Here is a 25,000-nt window from a genome sequence, read left to right as displayed (position 1 = left end):
GAGGGCTCTGGTGAGATTAGCACCCCTGCAAATGTACCGAAATATTAAGAAAAAAACATGAAGAAAAAAAATATACTACTAATAATAATAACAACAATAAAAGCACTTTACACCATGCAGTCTTAAGAGCAAGGATGGGGAAAGGGCAAACTGAGGAAAACTCAATACGGCTCAAAATAAAACAATAACAAGAAGACAAGGAATACACAGTGAAACTAGAGGGGGAGCACTCGGTAGAGTGCAAAACCTCCGCCGCCAATACTGCTAGGTCACTCAAGTGAACCTGATATCCTATTCATTCAATTTGACGTCAACAGTGCTCACAGAGTTATAGTTTACAACTTTCCCTTTTACATACTCAATTCATTCGTCATAACTACATTTCTTGAGACAGAAATTGATTTTACGTGGGTATATCCACCTGAACTTCCAAAATCAGCCGCAATTATAATTTTGGCATGTTTTTTTGTTGGAAATCACTTATAACATGTAGAAATGCAAAAAAAAAAATAAAAAAATAAAAAAAAATCGAAATTTTGTTGAAAAAAAAGGTGCAAATTTATTTTTTCTCTAACAATTTTTTTTTTGGGGGGGGTTGGAAATCACTTAAAACATGTAGAAATGCAAAAAAAAAAATATTCAAACATTTTTTCAAAATGGCCGCCATAGCGGCCATATTGGATTTTGGACCAAGTCCAAAATCTAATGGCATGATCCTTGGACCAGACTTAATCCCCCCCACCAAGTTTCGTCGAAATCTGTCGAGGAGTTTTTCCGTAATACTGTTCACAAACAAACAGAAAGGGGTGAAAACAGTAACCTCCGATCTTCGATGGCGGAGGTTAATTAGATGCAGGTGGAGGATATTCGGCCCATAATGCCTGTGCCACATTAACACCAGACCAAAAAAAGAAAAATGTAAAACGTTTTCTTATTATTTTTTAGAATTCTTTTGGGGGTTTTTAAAAAACTTTTTATTGTACATTTTCATTTTTTTTCCTTCTTTTTCTTTTTCTTTCTAGGGAAGAGGGCATGGGTGAAGGCAGTTCTTTGGTTAAAAAAAAAAACATAAATAAATAAAAATACATCAACCATACAACACTCCTTGACAAGACCCCCACCAACAGCACTCTGCACACAATCACCAATCAATGCTCAAACTACCTAAAAGTTCTGCCAACATCCCCATACCCCCTACCTCCAATACTTCCAGGTATCTATCTAATTCTATTTAAACTTATCTACTGTTTCTGCTGCCACTACCTTTCCAGGGAGACAATTCCATGCATTAACTACTCTCTAAGTAAAAGTCCCCTGCCTTACTACCATCTTAACTCTCCTCTTCTTTACCCTCAAGCTATGGCCCCTGATCCTATCACTGGCTCTGTTGAACAATTATTCTGTCCTTATTTTATCTATATCTTTCATTATCTTAAACATCTCCATTACATCTCCTCGTAACCGCCTCCTTTCTAGTGTATAAAGCCCTGTCTATTTCAGCCGCTCCTCATAGCTGAGTCGAGCTAGGCCCGGAATCAATATAGTAGCCCTGCACTGAACCCTCTCTACGGCATTATGTCCTTCCGGAACTGTGGTGACCAAGACTGCACACAATATTCTAGATGAGGCCCTCAATAAATTCCTGTACAATGTTAACACCAACTCTTTTGATTTATAACTAGGGGAATAGTGAGGGGGGGTGAAGGGGGAGAGAGGGGGGGAGCGAGGAGGGGAGTGGGAGCAAGGAGGGGAGTGGGAGCGGAAGACAGTGTGAGGTGAAAGGAAACAAAGGCAGACGTGCAGGGGAGCATTAATTACGATTCATACTGTCTTATCAAAATGCTTCGGCATAGAATAACATTGAAGATAGAAACAAAATACCGTCCGGACACGAGCTCCCGTCCGTTTTAACTTTTTTTTTAAAACGTCCGTTTTCCACCAGATTTGCTTTGATTCCCTGTAGAGCACCTCATGAAATCTCTGAAAATACAGACACAGATCTGGCAGATGCTGTGGATAGGCAGTCCCTCGAGAGCAGGGGTTTCCAACCTGGGGTGCCCACACCCCCTGGGGGTGCGAGATGGAATTTCAAGGGGTGCGACAAAGAGTGGCATGTGTCCTTGAGTGACGAGTCACGAGTCATCACTCAGCCAGCTGCCAGTGTGCCTTGAAAAGTGGTAGGAGGTGGTTGTGTTGCGTAGATAGTAATTGCGTTTACAAGTATTTAATCAAAAGGAGAGAATAACAGAATTGACATACAAGTAAGGAAACTGATTGTAAGAGTATTGCATTTAAAATTATTACAACACAACATCTGTCCTCAAAGGACACGTGTCCTCAAAGCCTGCTCTTCTGCTCTTGCTCACATTCTCTCTGTTCTATTCATCCACTCATTTGCTCAAGGTCATCTGCCATCTGCTTGTAAATCAGCAAACATCACTGCCCTGCACAAAAAGGTGCAAAAACAGATCCCTGCAACTACAGACCAATCAGCCTTCTCTCAATTATCAGCAAGGTTATGGAATCCATCATCGCTTCAGACATCAAATCCTTCCTCTTCTCCAATGGCTTGATTTCTGATCATCAATTTGGTTTCAGACCAGGTCACTCTACCCTGGATATGCTGCTTCTGCTCAATGCCAAACAGGAAATCCGAGCTGTATCACTGGACATATCACGTGCTTTTGACACAGTCTGGCACCCTACCCTGCTCACCAAACTCTCTTCCTATGGTATCCAAGGCCATCTCCACTCATGGCTCGCAGACTTCCTCTCCTGTCACAGTCACCGTGTGGCCCCAAATGTACTTCTTTCATCCCCCCTTCCTGTCCAGGCTGTAGTTCCTCAAGGTAGCGTTCTGGGCCCTGTTCTTTTTCTGGTTTTCATCAATGATCTCTCCGACTGGAAAATCCTCGATATCTCTTTGCAGATGACTTCACCCTCTGCCGTACCATCAGTCATCCCTCAGACCGGCAAGCAGCAGATTCTTCACTCACTGCTGATCAGAGGATAAAATCACAAACTGGTCCAACACGTGGAACATGTCTTTCAATCCGGACAAATCTCACACTCTCACTACGTCTCTTCGAAAGGACCGTTTAGAAAACCCCCCCATCCACTTTCTCAACAATCGTCTGGAAGAAGTCCTTTCTTTCAAGCTTCTGGGTCTCACTATCTGCCATGACCTTTCCTGAGAAAGCCACATTTCAAACCTCGACTCCAAAGCCAGTCGCCGACTGGGAATCCTCCGCAGTGCAAAGTCCTTCCTCGGCCCATCTGAGCTCCTGACCACTTACAAAGCTTTTGTCCGCAGCCTGATGGAGTACTGCTCTCCCCTCTGGGCTGGTGCTCCTGCCTCCCACCTTTCTCGGCTTCACACTGTAGAAACCAAGGCATTTCGGATCATTGGCATCTCCCGCAATGAGGCTGAGTCTTTGGGCCTCTCACTCAATCACCGCAGGTTGGTCGGTGGTCTTTCTGTCTTCTACCGCCTCCTCTCCAGCCTCGCTCCCCCTGTTCTCTCTCTGCGATTTGTCCCCACCACATTTCTGCAGGGCGCTCAAGCTCCGCCAACAACCCCCTTCTGGTAAAACGACCAAAATCACGAATCACTGCTCACCTTCACTCTTTCATTCTTCTTTTTTCCCACCTTTGGAATAAACTCCCTCACTCTATTCATTCACTCTATTCACACAGGAGGCCTATGTGCGAGGAATCTGTGAGGGGGTAGAGAATCACCTGTGGACAGGTGATTCTCGTCCCGCTTACAGGGGAATTCGCGCATTGCGTTCATCCAAGCCCATTCCTCGGAGCACTGCAGTTCGAGCGGAGAGTGGTAGGCTCTTGACAGAGGAGTCTGAAGTGAAGGCCCGCTGGGCCGGTTACTTTGAGCGGTTGTACCAGGCTGATCCCCCAGCTGTCGAGTTGGATGTCAAGGGTGTTACAATCCCTGTTGCTGACCCTCAAATCAACTGTGGTACACCTTCGCTTGTGGAAACACGGGCTGCGGTGAACCAGTTGAAACGGGGCAAAGCTCCAGGGATCTGTGGCATCCATGCCGAACTTCTCAAGGCTGGTGGAAATGCTGCACTCGTGTCGTTGCATGCAGTTTTGTGCTCTGCCTGGAACACAGGCATCATCCCAACTGACTGGAAGAGGGGCCTGATTGTCCCTCTCTGGAAAGGGAAGGGTGATCACCAAGACTGCAACAACTACCGAGGGGTGACGCTGCTCTCAGTGCCGGGCAAGGTCTTTGCTCGGATAATTCTTGATAGGGTTCGCCACCATCTGCTTGAGCACCAGCGTCCAGAGCAGTCAGGTTTTACACCAAAGAGGTCAACGATTGACCGTATCCTTGCCCTTCATGTCCTCACCGAACGCAGATGAGAGTTTCGGCAGGGGCTGCTTGCAGCCTATGTTGATCTCTGTAAAGCGTTCGATTCAGTGAATCGGGATGTCCTCTGGAGGATTCTTGGTCTTCGTGGGGTGCCACCAAAACTGATCGATCTGATGTCTTAACTCTACTCTGGTACTGAGAGTGCTGTGAAGTGTGGTGGTACCATCTCTGACTTATTTCCAGTTGTTACTGGAGTTCGTCAGGGGTGTGTACTGGCCCCCACACTTTTCAGCACTTGTATGGACTGGATTTTAGGGAGGATGTCGGAGAGATCTAGCTGCGGTGCATCGTTTGAGAATGTCAAGATCTCGGACCTTGATTTTGCAGATGATGCAGTCATCTTTGCGGAGACTTTAGACATCCTTTTGGGGGCCCTCGGGGTGCTGAATGAGGAGTCTGAGCCGCTGGGATTACGTGTTTCTTGGGTCAAAACTAAGATCCAGGCTTTCGGTGACATTTTGGATGCTGCTGTCCTGTCTGTGTCTGTTTGTGGTGAGGATGTTGAGGTCGTGGAGAGATTCACTTACCTTGGCAGTGATATTCATGTCTCTGCTGGCTGCGAGTCAGAGGTCAATAGACGTCTGGGTCGGGCCTGGGTAGTCATGGATTCACTGGATCATGGGGTGTGGCGCTGCCGGTACCTGTGCGGGAGGACGAAAGTCCGAGTCTTCAGGTCCTTGGTACTTCCAGTCTTGCTCTATGGATGCGAGACTTGGACTCTGACCAAGGATCTGAGATGGAGACTTAATTCCTTTGGTACCAGGTCTCTTCGGAGAATCCTTGGCTATCGCTGGTGGGATTTTGTGTCCAACGAGCGGTTGCTGAGAGAAACTCGGATGAGATTTGTTACCTGCATAGTCCGTGAGCGTCAGTTGCGGCTGTATGGACATGTGGCTCATTTTCCTGACGCTGATCGTGTTCACCAGATTCTCTCAGCGAGGGAGTCTCATGAGTGGAGGAGGCCATTGGGCCGACCACATGCCTCGTGGTTGCAGCAGGTTGACCATCATCTCAAGGAGATGGGTATGGGCCTGGCATCTGCCTGGGGGATGGCCAGACGGAGGCCCCTGGAGTACTGGCGGAAAGTGGACGCAGCGACGCGCTGTTCTGGCACATGCTCCCATACCTGACCTGACCTGACCTGACTCTATTCATTCCCATTCTTCCCTCCAGGCCTTCAAAACAGCTGCTCACCACCACCTCTTATCACCCCCCCATCCAAATCCTCGATCTTTTTTACCCCCGATAATCCACCCAAGCCCACCTCCTTCAAATTCCCTGCTTTCCTTCCTGAAAGTCCCTGTAATGTCCATCTTCTATTCCCCATTTCCCCGTCCCATCCCTCTCCCTTCCACAGATCTCCTAATGTCTCTGTTCCCCACTGTTTTGTCCTTCCCACTCCCTCCCCTCTTGATGTGCATTGTGTGTTAGCTCTCATACGAGCCTCGACAAGGTATACAAAAAAAATATATCTGACATCATCATTGTACATCATTACGCCTACACTGTAGGCGTAAGATATTTGTCTTTGTTCATTTTTACGGGCGAGTCACTGGTTATAGTACATGTGGTGATGGGCTGGAAAACTGTTGCAGCATGTTACAAATTTGCATTGCGTCTCCATACTGAGTGTGATTTATCTTAGCACGTTGACCGCCATACGTTTTATTGCGTACTCCCACTGGTGAACACTTTATTAATATAATTGAATAGGGAACATTATAAACTTTCGGAAAACTCGTATTTAGGCACTTTTGCGGAATAATGGTGATTTAACAATTGCTTGTCTAATTGTCTTAAAGTTAGTATTTTATATTTGACATCAAGTATTTGTAAAACGGTGTAGAAACGTGTGTTTTAAGTACTATTTAAATTTCGAACTACTTATGGTGGTCGCTGTGCTGAATAAAGGTTACTTGTGAGAGAGAGCATAATGCTCGTCTTTCTTAGATTTTTTTTTCATTAAGCGCTTCATTATTGATAAATTTACTTGCGGCTATTAGGTTTTTCTAATTACTAAATTATGTTTGCAACTTTTCAGCCTTATTATTGTGGTAATTATTTGAGTTATACAGTCGATGAAAGTGCTAATTAGTGTACTTAATCCTGATAAGTGTTTCTATGTAATGTGAAGTTTTTAATAATCCAACTAGGTTTAGTTTTTCACGATATTATTTGCTTTTGCGAATGTTGTGAATAACATAAATAAACTCCTAAATTGACTTCAATTAAAATTTGAATCTTCTTAAATATGGATACTGATTTTTGCTCATAAAAACTTTGCAATATTGATTATAAATGTTATAAATTTATCTAAAGAAATTAATTTATATATTTGGTATATTAGAATCACAGGAATGGGCCATTGGAATCACAGGAATTCGCCCAAATGCTGGCTTACTTAGCTGACATTTTCACTCGTATGAATGACCTGAGTATTTCTCTTCAAGGAAAAGGGATAAACATATTGAAGGCTTGTGAAAAGTTTAATTCCTTCAAAGAAAAGTTACATCTTTGGCGTCGAAGGATGGAAAGAGGCAGTCTCTCAAATTTTCCTTCACGAGAAGAGATGGTTGATTATGCTGGATCCATAATTCCTACTGCACGTGAATAAATTGTGGCTCATTTGGAAATGCTGTCAGAATCGTTTAATGGATAATTTTGCTGCTGGAGACCTGAAGATTTCAGAAGAATGGATCATAAATCTACATTCCTATAATTTGGAGAAAATGTCAGATGATTAAGAGCTGAAGGAAGACATTATTGATTTGCAGACAAATCGAACTCTTGAAATGCAATTTGAAAGCAAGACTTTGGAGAAGTTTTGGTGTGCAGCACTGGATATGTTCCCAAGACTTGGTGGAAAAGCACTCTGTGTCCTCATTCCATTTGCAACAACATACTTGTCTGAATGTGGATTCAGTTCTCTTTTGTCAATAAAGACAAAATCTAGGAATTGCCTGAATCCACAGGCAGACCTACGGATCGCAGTCAGCAAGAAAGTTCCACATTTTGACAAAATCGTGAATGAGAAGCAGGAGCAAAGAAGTCATTGAATTTTATGTTCACAATTGGGATTGATTTTACTGTTTACAATTTTTTTCTGAATAAATTAGAATCTAATTGCTCAATTTGTACTTGCATTTTATGCACCGAGTTAAAAGCTTATTTTTTTAAGTTCAATTTGTTCACCCGCAGTATTGTATGTGGTTCAAAAATTATAAATTAGACTTCTTCATCTTCAAATGTGATATTACTTTTGTAGGGGGTGCGAACATTAATCAAACATTTCCTAGGGGTGTGGGGCATAGAAAAGGTTGGGAACCACTGCTCTGGAGGACAGGTGTCGAGGCCAAGCAGTGATTGCATTAAATCATGGAGCTCAATGAAGCTGGTAAATTTGGGCACATGCTTAAATCTTTTCTTCATTCAATATAATTCAAACAGTAGAAAAAGATAAGTTTAATGCTTTGGAAATTACACATTTACTTGTGTATATATGGAGGAGGAGGGACCATAGCCTTGATTGCTTAAAGTAAATAGGTACATCAGTTTAGTTATAAAACTTGTTATTTCTTTAAATCATCAGATTTCACTCCAGATTTCAACACTTATTTAGTCTGGATGATATCCAATCCTCAAAATCAAAATAATATTTCCATGATATACTTTAATTATTCAGTGAGAGTAGATCGTGGAAAATTGTATTACAAAATGTATGAAATCCAGACCGTTGGTTCTCTCCAAAACACCCTCATCAAGGCAGGTATGGGAGCATGCGCCAGAGCAATGCGTCGCTGCGTACATTTTTCGTCCACTCCAGGGGCCTCCAACTGGCCATCCCCCAAGCAGATGCCTGGCCCATCCCCATCCCCTTGAGATGCTGAGCAACCTGCTGATCCACGATCAGCATCATCCAGGAGTGACGTGGTCGGCCCATTGGCCTCCTCCATTCATGAGGCTCCCTTGCTGAGAGAATTTGGTGAGCAGGATCAGCATCAGGAAAACGAGCCAAATGTCCATACAGCTGCTACTGACACTCACAGACTATGCAGGGAACAAGTCTCATTTGAGTCTCTTTCAGCAAGCGCTCGTTGGACACAACGTCTGACCAGCGACAGCCAAGCATTCTCCAAAGAGACCTGGTACCAAAGGAATTAAGTCTCCATCTCAGATCCCTGGTCAGAGTCCAAGTCTCACATCCATAGAGCAAGACTGGAAGCACCAAGGACCTGAAGACTCGGACTTTTGTCCTCCCGCACAGGTACCGGCAGCGCCACACCCCATGATCCAGTGAATCCATGACTCCCCAGGCCCGATCCAGACATCTGTTGAACTCTGGCTCACAGCCAGCAGAGACATGAATATCACTGCCACGGTAAGTGAATTTCTCCGTGACCTCAGCATCCTCACCACAAACAGGTATAGACAGGATAGCAGTATCCAAGATGTCATTGAAAACCTGAATCTTTGTTTTAACACAGGAAAACCCGTAATCCCAGCAGCTCTGACTCCTCATTCAGCACCTCGAGGGCCCCCAAAAGGATATCTAGATTCTGCGCAAAGATGACTGCATCATCTGTAAAATCAAGGTCAGAGATCTTGACACTCCCAAACAATGCACTGCAGCGTGATATCTCTGACAACCTCCCCAGAATCCAGTCCATACAAGTGCTGAAAAGTGAGAGCCAGTACACACCCCTGACGAACTCCAGTAACAAATGGAAATAAGTCAGAGATGGTACCACCACATCTCACAGCACACTCAGTACCAGAATATAGTTCAGACATCAGATCAATCAGTTTTGGCAGCACCCAAACTGAGCATCCTGATTCACTGAATCAAACACTTTACAGAGATCAACGTCGGCTGCAAGCAGCCCTGCCAAAACTTGTCTGCGTTCTGTGAGGACCCGAAGAGCAAGGATACGGTCAATCGTTAACCTCTTTGGTTGAAAGCCTGACTGCTATGGGCGCTGGTGCTCAAGCGAATGGTGGCGAACCCGATCAAGAATTATCTGAGCAAAGACCTTGCCCGGCACTGAGAGCAGCATCACCCCTCGGTAGTTGTTACAGTCTTGGCGATCACCCTTCCCTTTCCAGAGAGGGACAATGAGGCCCCTCTTACAGTCAGTAGGGATGATGCCTGTGTTCCAGGCAGAGCACAGAACTACATGCAACGACATGAGTGCAGCATTTCCACCAGTCTTGAGAAGTTCAGCATAGATGCCACAGATCCCTGGAGCTTTACCCCATTTCAACCGGCTCACCGCAGCCTGTGTTTCCACAAACGAACGTGGATCACAGTTGATTGGAGGGTCAGCAATAGGGATTGTAACACTCCTGACATCCAACTCGACAGCTGGTGGATCAATCTGATAGAACCGCTCAAAGTAACCGGCCCAGTGGGCCTTCACTTCGGACTCCTCTGTCAAGAGCCACAAACCCTCTGCTCTAACTGCAGTACACCGAGGGACGGGCTTGGCCGAACGCAATGCGTGGATTCCCCTGAAAGCAGGACGAGAATCACCTAACCACAGGTGATGCTCTACCCCCTCACAGATTCCTCGCACATAGGCTTCCATGTCCACCCTTAATGCACGTACAGTTTTACGCCTCAGCTCACTGAACAGCTCAGCTCTGCCATTCAGCCATGCCCTGCAACTCTGGTCAATGGTGTCCAGTGTCCCTTGAGACAAAATTTTTCTTCGCCCTCTGGTGAGTTCCACAACATCCACCGGCAATATCAAGGACGGTGGTCTTGAAGGCACTCCACAACTCTTCAGGATCCCCCAAAGCACCCAGACACCCAAATCTCCACTCAGCCTGTTCGCAAACTCCTCAGCTACCCCTGATCCTTGAGCTTGCCAGCATCCAGCCGATGATGGGATGGTACCATTCTCCTGGATTTAAGGCGCAACTTAAGAGTTGCTACAACTAGCCAGTGGTCGGTATTGCGGAACTGAGCACTCCGGTTGACCCTGCAGTTCTGGATCATCCTCCAGCAACCATCAACGAGCAGATGGTCAATCTCCTTTGCCACACCGTCAGCGTTGGAATACCACGTCCAACGATGAGCTTGTGGGTGCTGAAACCATGAACCGACCACCCGAAGTCCATGACTTCTTGCAAAGTCAAGGAACATGGTGCTATTCAGGTTCACAGTTCCAGACCCATGGGGACCAACACACATTTCACAACCATCCCTATCAGTTCTAGTCGATGCATTGAAATCCCCCAAGATTGGAAGAGTATCTCGCCTGGGGAATTGATCAACAACAGATTCAAGCGTGACAGAGAATGCGTCCTTCATGCTGAGATCACTCCCCTCAGTCGAATCGTATCCAAAAGACCAGGGAAATGACACCCAAGGAGTGATGAATCCTTAGCCTCATAATACACTCGGTGACCGGTGTTGCCTCAATTATCATTGTACACAGCTGCATCAACTCCTTGGGCATGGTAACTATCAGAGTGACCAGACCAATAGTAGGTGTACCCACCTGCCATGATCTCACGTCAATCCAGTCTCCGAACCTCAGAGAGTGCTGCAGTACCGATGTCCAAACGCTTGAGCTCAGATGATAACAGACAGGTTATCATCCTCTTGGGGATAGGACATTCCAGGCACCCACCCGAAGGGACCGCCTCATGTTAGCCCAAGGGGACAGCCGTCTGGTGGATGACACCTCAGCACCACTCCGCCACACTTCCCGCAATCTGACCCGGGAATGTTACCCCGTGGTTTCCCTCCTGTCATCAAAGATTGGGGGTCCCGAAGGCTTTGCCCCAATCCCGTCATCCGGTGAGCTGCCCTGCGAAGGGAAGCTGCGCAGGAGGTACTCCCACGAAGTGGGTTTTCAGATTTCTTTGCGTTTTTGTGTTTTGCGGAATGAAGGGTTTTACGGTGGCCGGAGTGCAAATCCTGCCACCAACCTCCTAATAAGAAGTAACCCAATTGCAGGAGGACGTCTGCAGACACATTTGGGCACTAGATATGGATGGCCGTTGACTCACAAGTTGCTCCTCCGCCTTTTGATAATACAACGGGCGATAATCCGCCCTTTGATAATTATCAATATCATATTGAAAATACAATACCCCCTCACAATAGACCCGAAACCAGTGGCCGTAACAATAGGTTATTCTTCCTCTTTCCATTGTATAATTTGTGACTTGTTAAGACTTTACATATGGAGTATTGGAGTGCTGGAATTTATGTCCTGTATTTTAGTTAATTACTATGAGAAATAGCTGATCAGTTCACGTTGTATCAGTTAACGTCGTGTTTTCCAGGAACGTAACCCCGACTCAAACAGATCATTCATTACCAGTAATCACAATCCCACTCACCCCTCTATTTTCTGGCTCCGGTCTCTGTCCCTGTGGTCTTGGTGGTAACTTCTCTCTGGAAAATAACAATAATAATAATAATTATAATAATATGCAATAAAATTTGATATAACAATCAATGATCAGTGTCAGATAAGTTGCAAGCAGAGTTAAGCAATTGGTTCACTCTGTCTGTCTACAGACGTTTGACAATGATCGACGAACAACTTGATTTAAATTGAATGTTAAGGCCCGGTCACACCTTGACGTTTTAGCCAGCGATGGCAACGTATTAAAATGTATGTAAAACGCTGGCTTACGTTGAACTTTTGATGTTTTTTTTAAAGATTCGGACGTATTCATAGCGACTTGGTCTTAGTATAACGCATTGGTAACGGACACAGAATGTTTCGTTGTGTTATAGATAACTTATACCAACGAATGCTGAACCTGTTGTCGGCCTACACAACCGATGCCCAACGATGGTCTAACTTAGGCATAGCGCGTTGCACGCATCGCCGACGATGTCGTGACGTAGCCTATTAAAAGGCTGATGCACAACGATTCGAATAATAACTGCCATAGAAATGGAAGTGTCAACATCGCGGTCACACCTTGGCGATCTTCCCAGCGTATGCCGACCTAAGAAAAATGTGTTTAAAACGTTGGGGCACGTCAAATACGGTATGAGTAAGTTTGGTATACGTGAGTAGAACGCTACAGTACGCGATCATACGTCGTAGTAAGTAGAGTACGTCAAGAAATTTTAAACATGTTCAAAATTTTACGACGTACTCGGCGTATGACACACGTTCCGCATGCGATGGGGATAAGTTTTACACACGATATGCGGACACTTACACACGTCCACAAAGGCTACTTATAAGCTACTCATCAGTCGAAACACGTCGCGGTAATGTCTTTTTTACGCGAAACTTATTTCTAACTTATGTTTGACGTGCTTTGAACCAATACTTTACGTAGTCCCAACACACATCGACGTATGTAGACGTATTCCAATGACGTCTTCCGGTCGACAAAAAAAAATAAATGAACGTGTTTCTAGCTTACAACTGCCATATAAAGACGTGTTCCCAGCGGTTTTGGGAATTTGTATATAAAAATGGTGTTCATAAAAGGGGAACCCAACAGTGTTTTCGAGTCCTTTTTGAGTCGATGTCCATGTCAGCAGTAACAGTATCAGTATCAGTATTAGTAGTGGTTTGTTCATGTTGGCAGTAGTAGGTCAGTGTGAGGGGGAGGGTGTGGGTTATGATGGATCGTCCTTGCGTCCGCGTGTCCACGGGTAGGAGACATCTTTTCACCATTGTTCGAAGTTCTTCGCGGCTAATTTTTTATGGGGCTTTTTCAACAATGAGCTATAGCTTGTTTTTACGATTTAGGTCTATTCATAACGGGTTGGACAAATGCACAATGAACTAATAATGTGCATAGAGCGCTTTGATTACTTATAGATACGATATACCAACGAATAATTATCGTGAAGCCGGCGTTCACAAACTATGCCCAACGATAGCCTAACTTATCCATATCGTGCGGCAGTTTATCTTTGCCGGTGACGTAGGGTTTGCTATTCATAGGCTGCCACTCAACGATTTAAATGGCTGCATCTCCACTATTGAAAGTAGACACTTGCGCTCAACAATTGGATTTTTTTACACTCAACGACTTTTAAACGGTACCACTCAGCTATTTTCATTGTTTACAATGAACGATTTAAATTGCTGTCACTCGCCTTTGTTTTTTGACGCTGGGGTTTGGAAATTTGAAGCGTTTCTTCTGAACGTGTTAAAACGCTCAAACTCGACTATTTTAAATAGACGCTGCCGATGGACAATTGGAATCATAGCCAAGCTAGACATCGAAGTGTGAACATCCTCGTCATGCCGAAGAAAAGTTTGAAGAATGCTGCAAATAAGTGTCCTGGCCGTGGCTGTGGACGCTGACGCAAGGACGATCCATTATACCGACGTCTTTCAGCCTATGAGTAAATTAAACGTAACGTCTGTTGACGTGTGGCAACGATCGCGTAACGTGCCAACAACACGTTAATCATAGGTTATAAATAAGTTTCGGGTACGCTAAACATTACCTCGGCGTGTCTCAACTTATGATTAACTTACAAGTAGCATGTGTTGACGTCTGTCAACGATCGCAGACCGTGCATACAACTTGTGGCGAGCGTAGCGGAACGTGTGAGTCATACGCCGGCATACGTCGTGAAATTTCAAGCATGAAAAAATTTGAGGACAACCGAAAAGTACAACGTTTAAAGCCAGCCTACAACGACGTATGGCAGTGTTTTTCAGTGTGCTCTCAATGTTATCAAAACTTACCCATAACGTATTCAACGTGTGCCAGCGTTTTAGAAAAAAAATTCAAAAATCGGCATACATTGGCTAAAACGTCAAGGTGTGACCGGGCCTTTACATATTGAACACTGTGGAACACAAACCTGCAGCTTCGCAGTACTTTCGCTCTTAGATTGGCAAAATGTATGGAATCTCATCCCGATTGTGCACGCGCACTGAAGACCAAGGTAATTATTTTACTCTCTGCCTGTCTGGCAGTTAAACAAAACTGAAGATCATTACAACCAGGAAACTTGCTGTTTTTAGGGACGTCATAAAGGTCACAAAACAGGGTCGAAGAACGTCTGCAACATGTTAAATAGGGTGGTGTAAAAGATGGTGCATCAACGGCGGTAAACCTCCGAATAAATTTTTGTTTGTTTGTTCTTTTTTTCCGACAGTCTTTAAAACCATTATTTTATTTCAATTGAATTATATATTTGAACACGAGAACACAAATCACCTTGTTGGTGCTTTCAAAAGCTCCAGTGTATCAGTACTTAGACAAAATATTACACCATTTTATGCCATCTCAGCCAATCAAAAAACAACCAGATCATAGGGTGGGATTCAATCCACAAGTACTCTAAATGTGTAAAGACTGGAAAGCTGTTGCATTTGTCAATTGCATTGAACTCAACAGGGCATTGCTTGAATGCAGTAAAGATAACTAAATAAAAAACATGAAAGACACTTGTGACTGAAATGTCAAAGGTCTCAAAATAACTCAAATTTTGGAGCAAGCTTGAAAGACCCACAATTGTTTACTGTTTCTGGCATTGCCAGCTTGGCAACAACTTTGTCCCTGGGATAAAAGATTTTGTCCCTTGGGGTTGGGCCACTTCCAGGTCACTCCTGCTGGTTCCATCACTGACACCTTGAAATTATTCCAGATACCAATTTCATTCACAATCCCTGGAACCATTTCCCATTCCTACTCAACCACATACCAGTGGCCTCCATAAATTGTCATGTTGGGTGGCTCATTATCAGTTGCATGTTTACAAGTGTCCTTCATCTCCTTGGTCAGAACACTTGACAAGGTATTAGCATTATCCTCAGGTAAAACCGCGAAGTGACGCGTGTGATTTCGGACAGGTGGAGGCTTCTCAAACACGTCAGTAAGCTTCAAGAGTTCATTCCTCTTAGCAACGTCGTTGGGTGATAATTGGGTAACTTCAACATTCGGCATTCCAGCTGCAGCCTTCACGAGGATTTGTGCATTTTGCACTTTCTTGCAAGCACTTGCGACCAGACATGCTTCTTCACTGCCCCCACAAATTCCATCGATGGAGCCTTTTCCATGGGATGTGGCAAAGAAATTCCACTTTATCTTTACTTCATGGTTTTCCTGCAGTCGATTCATAAATGCTGCCACATAACAGTTTTTGAACTGCGACCATAGTCCATCAGACCACATGTAGACATATTTGACAGTTGGTGGAAGGTTTTCCAGTTGCTCGTTGATATAAGTGATTACTGTCTTCTTTGAATGAGTGAGGTTGTCGGAGGCCAGAACACTAGAATACAACTGACCTGAATGCCAGCAGGGAAATCGTGAATAAACCAACTTGTTTCTGTTGCCATTAAAAACCTTGGATTGCATCTTGTGCAGCACAGCTGTAGTTTTCTGAAAAAAACCTACCTGTATCAATAACTTCTCTGGATCATCTTCAGTCTAAAACAACTGATCATTACTGAACTTCACTTGGATGGAAGCAGAGGTAAATTGGACAGGTTGTTTCAGCTTTTTCATCTGACAAATAAAAAATGGCTGCTTCTCAGGACATACAAATGAATTGCAGGTAAATTAACTGCTCTGCCATCTATTGATCAAGAGAAGAATTAGAACTTTGGACAAAGCTCGAATTACCTTCTCATTCAGAGTTTTCAAATGGTAAGTTACACTACATGCATTGACGCTGGGCCACTGGCGCGTGGTAACTTACAGATATTAAGGCGCTGTCACACCTTGACGATTTAGCCATCAATTGCAATGTATAAAAATGTATGTAAAACGTTGGCGTACGCTGAAATTTTGATTTTTTCTTTTTAAGTTTTGGTCGTATTCATAACGTGTTGGTCGTATGCATAACATATTAGTAACGGGCACAGAACGTTTCGTTGTCTTATAGATAACTTATACCAACGAATGCTTAGCCTGTTTTCGGCGTTCACAACCTATGCCCAACGATAGTTTAACTTAGGCATAGCGCGCTGCACGTATCGCCGTCGAACTGGTGGCGTAGCCTGTTAAAAACCTGCTGCACGCCGATTTAAATCATAACCGCCTGAGAATTGGAAGTATCAACCACGCAGTCAGACCTTGACGATTTAGCCAGCGTATGCCGACCTATGAAAAATGTGTCTAAAACGCTGGCACACGTCGAATACGGTATGGGTAAGTTGTGTATACGTTAAGAGCACGCTGAAAAACGATGAAGTACGCCGTCATATTTCGTGGTACGTCTAGTACGTCGTGAAATTTCAAGCATGCTGAAAATTTTACGACGTACTCGCCATACGACTCACAAGTTCCGCTAAGCTGGGAATAAGTTGTAGGCACGATATGCGATCGTTGACACACGTTGCCACAAGTTCCTTGTAAGTTACTCATAAGTCGAAACACGTCGAGGTAATGTTTAGCATACCCGAAACTTATTTTCTCAGTCAAGGCACATTTTCTTTTTTTTCCCCTTGGCTCCGTGAAGGCATGTGACGAAATATCTGAAATTGTTGTTGTTTTTTTTTCTTTTTTTTTCTTAGTCTATCACGAATTTTAAAATATATTCGGACATTTGCTTTTAAGTTTCGACGTCGACATGATAATATCCTCAAACAGAAAATATTCACAGAGGAGGAACTAAGAATATGACATGAGCAAACTGGAGGCAATCGGATGTGACGTAACGGCACTTGACGAAATATCGCAAGTTATTGTTGTTGTTTTTTTTTAAAACGCTGCCAATACGCCATTATACGGTAGCTGTAAATTAGAAACACGTTCAGTAAGTTCTGTGGTCGTCCGGAAGACGTCAATCAAATACGTCTACATACGTCAATATGCGTTGGAGGTACGTTAGGGCCCTGTCACACCTTGACGTTTCAGCCAGCAATGGCAATGCATAAAAATGTATGTAAAACGTTGGCGTACGGTGAAATTTTGATGTTTTTTTTAAGTTTTGGGCGTATTCATAACATGTTGGTCGTAACATATTAGTAACTGGCATAGAACGTTTCGTTGTGTTATTGATAACTTTTACCAACGAATGCTTAGCCTGTTGTCGGCTTTCACAACCTATGCCCAACGATAGTTTAACTTACGCATAGCGCGCTAAACGTATCGCCGGCGAACTCGTGGCATAGCCTGTTAAGAACATGCCGGACGCCGATTTAAATCATAACCGCCTGAGAATTTGAAGTGTCAACATCGCAGCCACACCTTGACAATTTTGCCAGCGTATGCTGGCCTTTGAAAAATGTGTCTAAAACGCTGGCACATGTCAAATACGGTATAGGTAAGTTGTGTATACGTTAAGAGTAGGCTGGAAAACAATGAAGTACGCTGTCATATTACATGGTACATGTAATACGTCGTGAAATTTCAAGCATGCTGAAAATTTTACGACGTACTCGGCGTATGGCTAACACGTTCCGCATGCGTTGTCATATGTTCCTGGCACGCTCCGCGATCGTTTACACACGATGGACACACGTTACTTATAGGTTACTCATAAGTCGAAACACGTCAAGGTAATATTTAACATACCCGAAACCTCATTTTCAACCAATGGGTAACGTCCTTTTAACCTATGAGTAGCGTGCTCTGAACCTATGTTTAACATGCTTGAAACCTATGAGTAACGTGCATTGAACCTATATGTAACTTGCCTTGAACCAATGACTAGCGTGCTGTGAACCTATGAGTAACGTGCGTTTAACCTATGTGTTGCATGCTTTAAACCTATTTGTAACGTATCTAAAACGCACAATGTCGTATGTAGACGAATTAGATTGACGTCTTCCAGATGACCACAGCACTTACTGAACGTGTTTCTAACTTACATCTACCGTGTAATGGCGTATTGGCAGCGTTAAGCGGAATTGGTATATACAAATGGGCTTCACAAGAGGAACCCATCATTGTTCCAGACTCCATGTTGAGTAGATGTCAATGCCAGTGGTATCAGTAGTAGTAATACTATTAGTAGTAGTTGGTGTGCGTGACAGTAGTAATAGTATTAGTTGTAGTAGTAGCATGTCTATGTCAGTAGTAGTATGTGAGCGTGATGGGTAGGGTGTGGGTGATGATGGATCCTCTTATCGTCCACGAATAGGAGACTACTTTGCACCATTGTTCGATGTTCTTTTCGGCTAATTTTTTTTCCTCATTCCCACAATGAAATATTTCTTTGTTTTACTTTTTAAAGTATTAAAAACGACTTTGACAAATGCATAATGTACTAGTAATGAACAGAACGCTTCGATAACTTCTAGATAAGTTATACCAACGATTGTTTATCATGTTTTAGTCGTCCACAACCAATGCCCAACGATAGTCTAGTGTATGCATAGCGTAATAATTCCCAAGCACGTTATTCATAGGTTATAAATAAGTCACGGGTACCCTAAACATTATTTTGATGTGTTTCGACTTACGAGGAACTTTCAAGTAGCGTGTTGCGAAGTGTGAACGTTCGTGTAGCATGCTTACAAAACGTTACTCATTGGTTAGAAATAAGTTTCGGGTCCGCGAATGTTACCTCTACGTGTTTTGACTTATGAGTAACATACAATTAACGTGTGTCAACGATCGTGTAACGTGCCTACAACTTATGGCCAGCGTAGCGGAACGTGTGAGTCATACGCTGGCATACGTCGTAAAATTTCAAGCATGCTAAAATTTGAGGACAACGGCAAAGTACAACGATGAAAGCCAGCGTACTACAACGTATGGCAGTGTTTTTCAGCGTGCTCTTAATGTTATCAAAACTTACCCATAACATATTCGACGTGTGCCAGCGTCTTAGACAAATTTTTCACAAGTCGGCATACGCTGGCTAAATAGTCAAGGTGTGACAGGGCCTTTAGACGCTTCCCCCTATGTTATGGCGGCACTACCATCTTACTGCCATTTTTACCTCCACCACCGAAGGTGAAGGAGGTTATGTTTTCACCCCTTTCTGTCTGTTTTTCTGTGTACAGGATATCTCAAAAAGTTATGGACGGATCCGGATGAAATTTGGCGGACAGGTTCGGTGTGTCACAAGGACGAACCAATTTGATTTTTTGTTAAGATCCGAATCTGGATCCGACTACTATATTTTTTAAAGCGATTCTTCACCATTGAAAGATCGGGCTCAAAAACGATATTGTTACGGATTCAGAATCCGGTCTGATAAATGCATCCACACATCCAGGTCCTCAGACAGTTATTTCCGTAAATGCATGTTCAGATTAGCCCCATCCCCATGTCTAATGGGATGTAAAATGTGGTGTTGAGAAGGGTAAAGAATAGATCCCCTCTCTTCTGGGAAGCTTTTTTCTTTACGACAGACACGTTTACACACATTTCTTTCGTGAGCTGTGACGCGCGCCCTTATTTTTCCTCAGCAACGTTCTTTCGCGAGCTCTGACGCGCACCCTTATTTTTCCTCAGCAACGCTTATGCACGTTTTTCGCGAGCACCGACCCCTGCCTTTTTGGGGAGCGCACAGGTCGTCATGGTAACTGTGCACAAGTGGGGCTGGGTGAGCTTGGGGCGGATTCTGCGCCGAGACGGCCCGCAGATATAAAACAAATTGGACGTCCTTTCTGAGGCGAGAGAAGTATGAGGAGAGAGAAGTAAGAGGAAGGAGAAGAGAACGAGAAAGAAAGCCAGAGGGGAAAAGGAGGAAGCGTGCAAGCCCGCAAGTGAGCGTGTGGTGCGCGTGTGGGTGTCTAACCAGCGCCAACGAGACAATTCGTCCTTCCCAGTGCTTGAGCAAGCGAGCGTGTGGTGCGCGTGTGGGTGTGAGCAGCGCCGACAACAAGTGAGGCACGGGTCGGTCACCGACAGACCGTGTGGGTCACTGGACGTCACCAGTTTCATGAAGTGTGAGGAACTGCCCATGTCACAGCACCAGGGTCTAAACCCGTGACAGACGATCTTAGTGCCCTCCTAGACGTCGACTGGCATTCAAGGCTGGTCGCGAGAGGGTGCTGGCGACGGACGTGACACACACGCACACATTTCAGGACGTTTTCACTTCACGGCCAACTACTCTCTGGTGAGCGAGACGACTCTTCTCCCCCCCCCCCCCCGTCTGAATGATCTGTTGGGTACCCTTGTCTGTGTTTAGCTGTAAGTCAACCCCGGATAAGCATCTGCACTTTGTTAATTTATTCTTTATTTACCTCAGCAAATAAAAAGTTCTTTTTTTAAATTTATTTTATTATTAATAAATCATTTGTCATTTCCAACCTGTCTGTGTTTGTCCTTTCTTTCCATTGGTCTAGTATTGTCCGATAGACTGGGACGTAATTACCACAGATTTGACCAAAAATAGTCGGCACGCACCAGTGGTTAAAACGTTCAGCCGCCCAAATTAAAATCTAATCGAGATAACGTTGGTGTTTTGCCGAGGGCACGCTCCCCGCTCAGGTAACCACGTGACCTCTAGTTAAACAGCATAATTAGACGGTGGACACTGGAACTCGTGGTTAAAAAACAACCCACCTTACCACAACGTTAATTGTGAGCGGTGGCCCAAGGTCCGGTTCTACCGAGGACAACCGTGGATTAATCCCCCTGAGTGACAAGCTGGTGTCTCCGTACCCGTGGCCGCAACAATATATAGCACGATATTTCAAAAATGTATTGGGCACGATATGTTATTGTGGATCAGGCATTACGGGGCAGAGGTTTGCGCTCTACCGAGTGCCCTTCTTGTTATCTATCTATAATTCCAGCAACGTGTGTGTGTGTGTGTGTGTGTGTGTGTGTGTGTGTGTGTGTGTGTGTGTGTGTGTGTGTGTGTGTGTGTGTGTGTGTGTGTGTGTGTGTGTGTGTGTGTGTGTGTGTGTGTGTGACCGCCATTTCTCGACAACCATTGGTCCGATCTAATTGAAACTTGCCAGGTATATTGCTGGGGACCTGAGGATGTGCCTTTTCAAGGTTTGATATTAATCGGACAAGTGCTTCCCAAGTTATGGCCATTTATTTACCAACCAATGACAGGATACGTTGCTGCATAGGCGTGGCCGTTGGGGAAGAGAACCTCAGCCGCGGTCCCCATTACGGGTTATAACGTATGGACTTCCGGATAGTGATGACTGTGTATTCAATAATTTCTCGATTTCATATGCGCATTTATAGATAAAAACAATGCCCCAAGTTATGATCCTTTTCATATTAGACGGTGCATAAATTTCGGTAACATCAGTGAGCTGGTATGCTCCGAACCAGGAAGTAAATTTTAAACACGCGATAACTTACGATCGAAAATAAGCAAGTAGGAGACAAAATTTAAACAACAGGTGTTTTTTTTGGCACCTTTAGATGTTTTTTTGTTGCCGTTTTGGTACTTTTCCCCCCCCAGAAAATGGCGTCACACTGCATTGAAAGTAGTTAACTGTACATCTATCTATAATTCCAGCAATGTGTGTGTGTGTGTGTGTGTGTGTGTGTGTGTGTGTGTGTGTGTGTGTGTGTGTGTGTGTGTGTGTGTGTGTGTGTGTGTGTGTGTGTGTGTCCCCGCTGTTTCTTGACAACCACTGGTCCGATCTCATTGAAACTTGCCACGTATATTGCTGGGGCCCTGTGGATGTGCCTTTTCAATGTTTGATATTAATCGGACAAGTGCTTCCCAAGTTATGGCCATTTGTTAACCAACAAATTAAAGGACACGTTGCTGTGTAGGCCTGGCTGCGTAGGCCGGTGCGCGGCCGGCCGACGATAATGTCACATGCCGTGCCGGTTACGATGGGGATCGGTGCCTTAGTTACCGTGGCGTAGGAGTGGCAATGGTCAATGGCAGCGAATGTCATGGCAAGCAAAGACAGGGAGGTAAACTTGATTTTAATTTACTCTATGTGTGTAAGTATCACAGCAGTTGTTACTTCAATGCAAGCGATACTTCGTGGAATGCATGTGAACATTCCGTACGGGCACGCACCGCTTCCGGATAGTGATGACAATGTATTCTAATAATTTCTCGATTTCTTATGCACATTTATAGATAAACACAATGCCCCAATCCAGTCGTTGTTTACGAGAGCGAAGGAACGGCCTGTGTGGTTGTTGTTTCTGGCTCGCGGTTTGAAAGTTTTTTTTATTTTTTATTTTTGCATGTACGACCATGCACGTACGGCCACACACGTATGGTCCACATTCTCATGGAATTGCCCCCCTTGTACTCGAAGCTTTGGGGAATGTTGAGATTCAGACAAAATCTTAACTCGTAAAATATATATATCGTGCTTGGAAATGCAAAGCAAAAGTTGAAAAGACAATTCCAATGTTCTTTTTCTCAAGACTGTGTGGATAAGGGGATCTATGAACTCTCTTTTATTTATATATATTTTTTATCAAGGTCTAAAGCTCGTCATGGAAAAGACAGACAGACAGACACACACAACAACCGTAAGATGAGACAAACAGCCACTGAGTTTGGGGGAAGGACCGTCACTTCCCAGGGCATTCTGGGTACAAGTGACGTCACAACAATGGTGCTGCTTTTCTCAACGAACTCAGCGGGGCATTTCCTAAGAAGGAATTCCTTCCTCCTAATGGCTGCCTAACCTACGGGGATTGTCTTTGCTCTTTCCCTTTAAATGTTGAACAACAAGGAAGCAGCATGTATCATTTTAAGTGTTCTGGTACGACTCGGCAGGGGTTTGAACTGCCAATGTCTCCATACTCGGAGCAGACGCTCTAACCATTACACCACTGAGTCTGGTGTAATGGTTTGAATGGATTGAAGAAATAAATCAACACAATCAGTTGTACTTCATCCTGAAACATGCTGCTACCCAGAAACAGCAACACATGAAAGCTCATTTGCCTTAAAATGAGTTGGTCGGTAGCTGACTCAATCTCACCATAAGCTACCGTCATGTGGTAAGCAAGCAGGAGTTGCTGCATTGTAATGCAAGCAAACCTTCAGAATCAATGCAGTACATGAAGGAATGTAAAGAATCAAGATAGACTGGATAAGATTGGTTGAAAAACAAACAAACTCAGTTATTTGATATGTCACGTTGGAAGGCACGGTTACAATTGTACTCTCACCTGGGGTCTTGCTGGTTTCCACTTCCACGGCCGTACAGAGGGATGACTTTGTCCCTACTTATTCCAGCTTTGCATACAGGGCACACCTGCCTGTTAGGCCTCGTCTCCAGCCACTTGAAACAGTCAGGATGATGGATAAAATCAGGATTAAGACAACACACTAATTATACAGGTATCAAAACTTCCAATGCATGATGTAAATTTAAAAACAGGCCTCATGCTTGAAGTCTTGCTTTAAAAAGGTGAGTGAGACCATCGTTTGTCCGGATGACAACATCAACATGCAAGGCGTAGACTCAGACGCTTCCAATTAAGAAGCAGAACCATCACACATTAAAAATGAATTTTGATCCTACAAAATACAAAATTTGCTAATAGAGAGAACAAAGAAGAGCTGGGCATAACACAAGCTCTTAGCTCTTCTTTGTTCTCTCTTGCAAATCTTGTACAAACAAGTAAAGTCAAAATTGACTTGTACAGAAAGCTCAGGCCTCAGGGTGATTTGGTGTGTTTAGCACCGCAAAGCACCGAAAAATAGCACCGCAAAGCGGGCGTAACCCCCAGCCCCTTGACGCAAACCAATTTCAAGATGGTGGCCACATTGAAAATCGCAGCGCGCCCATTTTCGAAAGGAACCTTCCTCTACTCAACCCCATTATACCTCGCCAGAGTAAAATCAATGTGTGAAGCCGTTCTCAAGTTATTGTCCGGAACCCAAATTCAAGATGGCTGCTCTAGCCGCCATATTGGATATCGGATTGCGCTGAATATTGAAAGGAACCTTCCTCTAAACACCCCCATTATATCACACAAAAATGAAATCAATAAGTCAAGCCGTTCAAGTTATTGTCCAGAAACCAATTTCAAGATGGCTGCCATGGAGGCCACATTGAAAATCGCAGCGTGCCCATTTTCGAAAGGAACCTTCCTCTACTCAACCCCAACATACCCTGCAAAAATGGATTTAATCGGACAAGGCGTTCTCCTCGAAATTGACGGAAACCAAAAGTTGAGAGACGGACGCCCGCCCGGACAACGCCTATGACGACAATACCCCTTAACCAATTTGGGCTGAGGGGTAAAAAGCCAGCTGTACCTTAGTCATTCCTTTCCTTCTACCCTCGTCGAATATCGACCCAGGTACAAGCCGTCATGTCGGTGTTTCACTGGCAGAGTGATGCATTCATCAATGCACGTGCTGCTCCTCGGATCGACGTTAGATGGCGTCCCGTCTGCCGGAATTTCTTGGTGGACAGTAAAGATCCCACAGCGTCCTTCGTGAAGAGTAGGAAAGCCATTGCCGGCACCCTGGCCAAATCACAAAATTCCTGCTCTAACCCACAGAGGGTCATCAGCGGCACAGATACAGCCAATGATGCTACCCTGCAGTCTTGTGCTATGTATGAAAGAAGAAGATTCTCACCCAAGCAATGATGATGTGGTCATTTGTTTTGTCTGCTATTCCTGATTCAAGCACCCTGGCACAATTAGATCTACAGACAGTTCGAGGTACAGTATATTGTACGTTTGTCTTCAGTTGAGGCCCGTCAGATTTCTTCCTCACGTCACTCGGTTAATAAATCATCAAATATAGAGTAGACGTGATTCCTGTTAGTTCATAGTCATCGT

The 25,000-nt window shown here is 44.2% G+C and overlaps 1 pseudogene across 1 annotated transcript in view; it reads right to left on the bottom strand.

Annotated features, from left to right (window-relative positions):
• LOC147025715 (uncharacterized) overlaps positions 1-25,000 on the bottom strand; it is a 107,708-nt pseudogene that overhangs the window by 24,475 nt on the left and 58,233 nt on the right. The window contains exons 15-16 of the transcript XR_015057970.1: positions 23,372-23,484; positions 11,750-11,804 (exon numbers count right to left, since the gene is read on the bottom strand). The product of XR_015057970.1 is annotated as an uncharacterized LOC147025715 (transcript). The remainder of the gene's footprint in view (positions 1-11,749; positions 11,805-23,371; positions 23,485-25,000) is intronic.

Source organism: Eptatretus burgeri, chromosome 5 (genome assembly GCF_056783735.1).
Source record: "Eptatretus burgeri isolate ZD-2024b chromosome 5, Ebu_testis_v1, whole genome shotgun sequence".
Lineage (NCBI taxonomy): Eukaryota > Metazoa > Chordata > Myxini > Myxiniformes > Myxinidae > Eptatretus > Eptatretus burgeri.
This window is presented reverse-complemented; position numbering and strand designations above follow the sequence as displayed.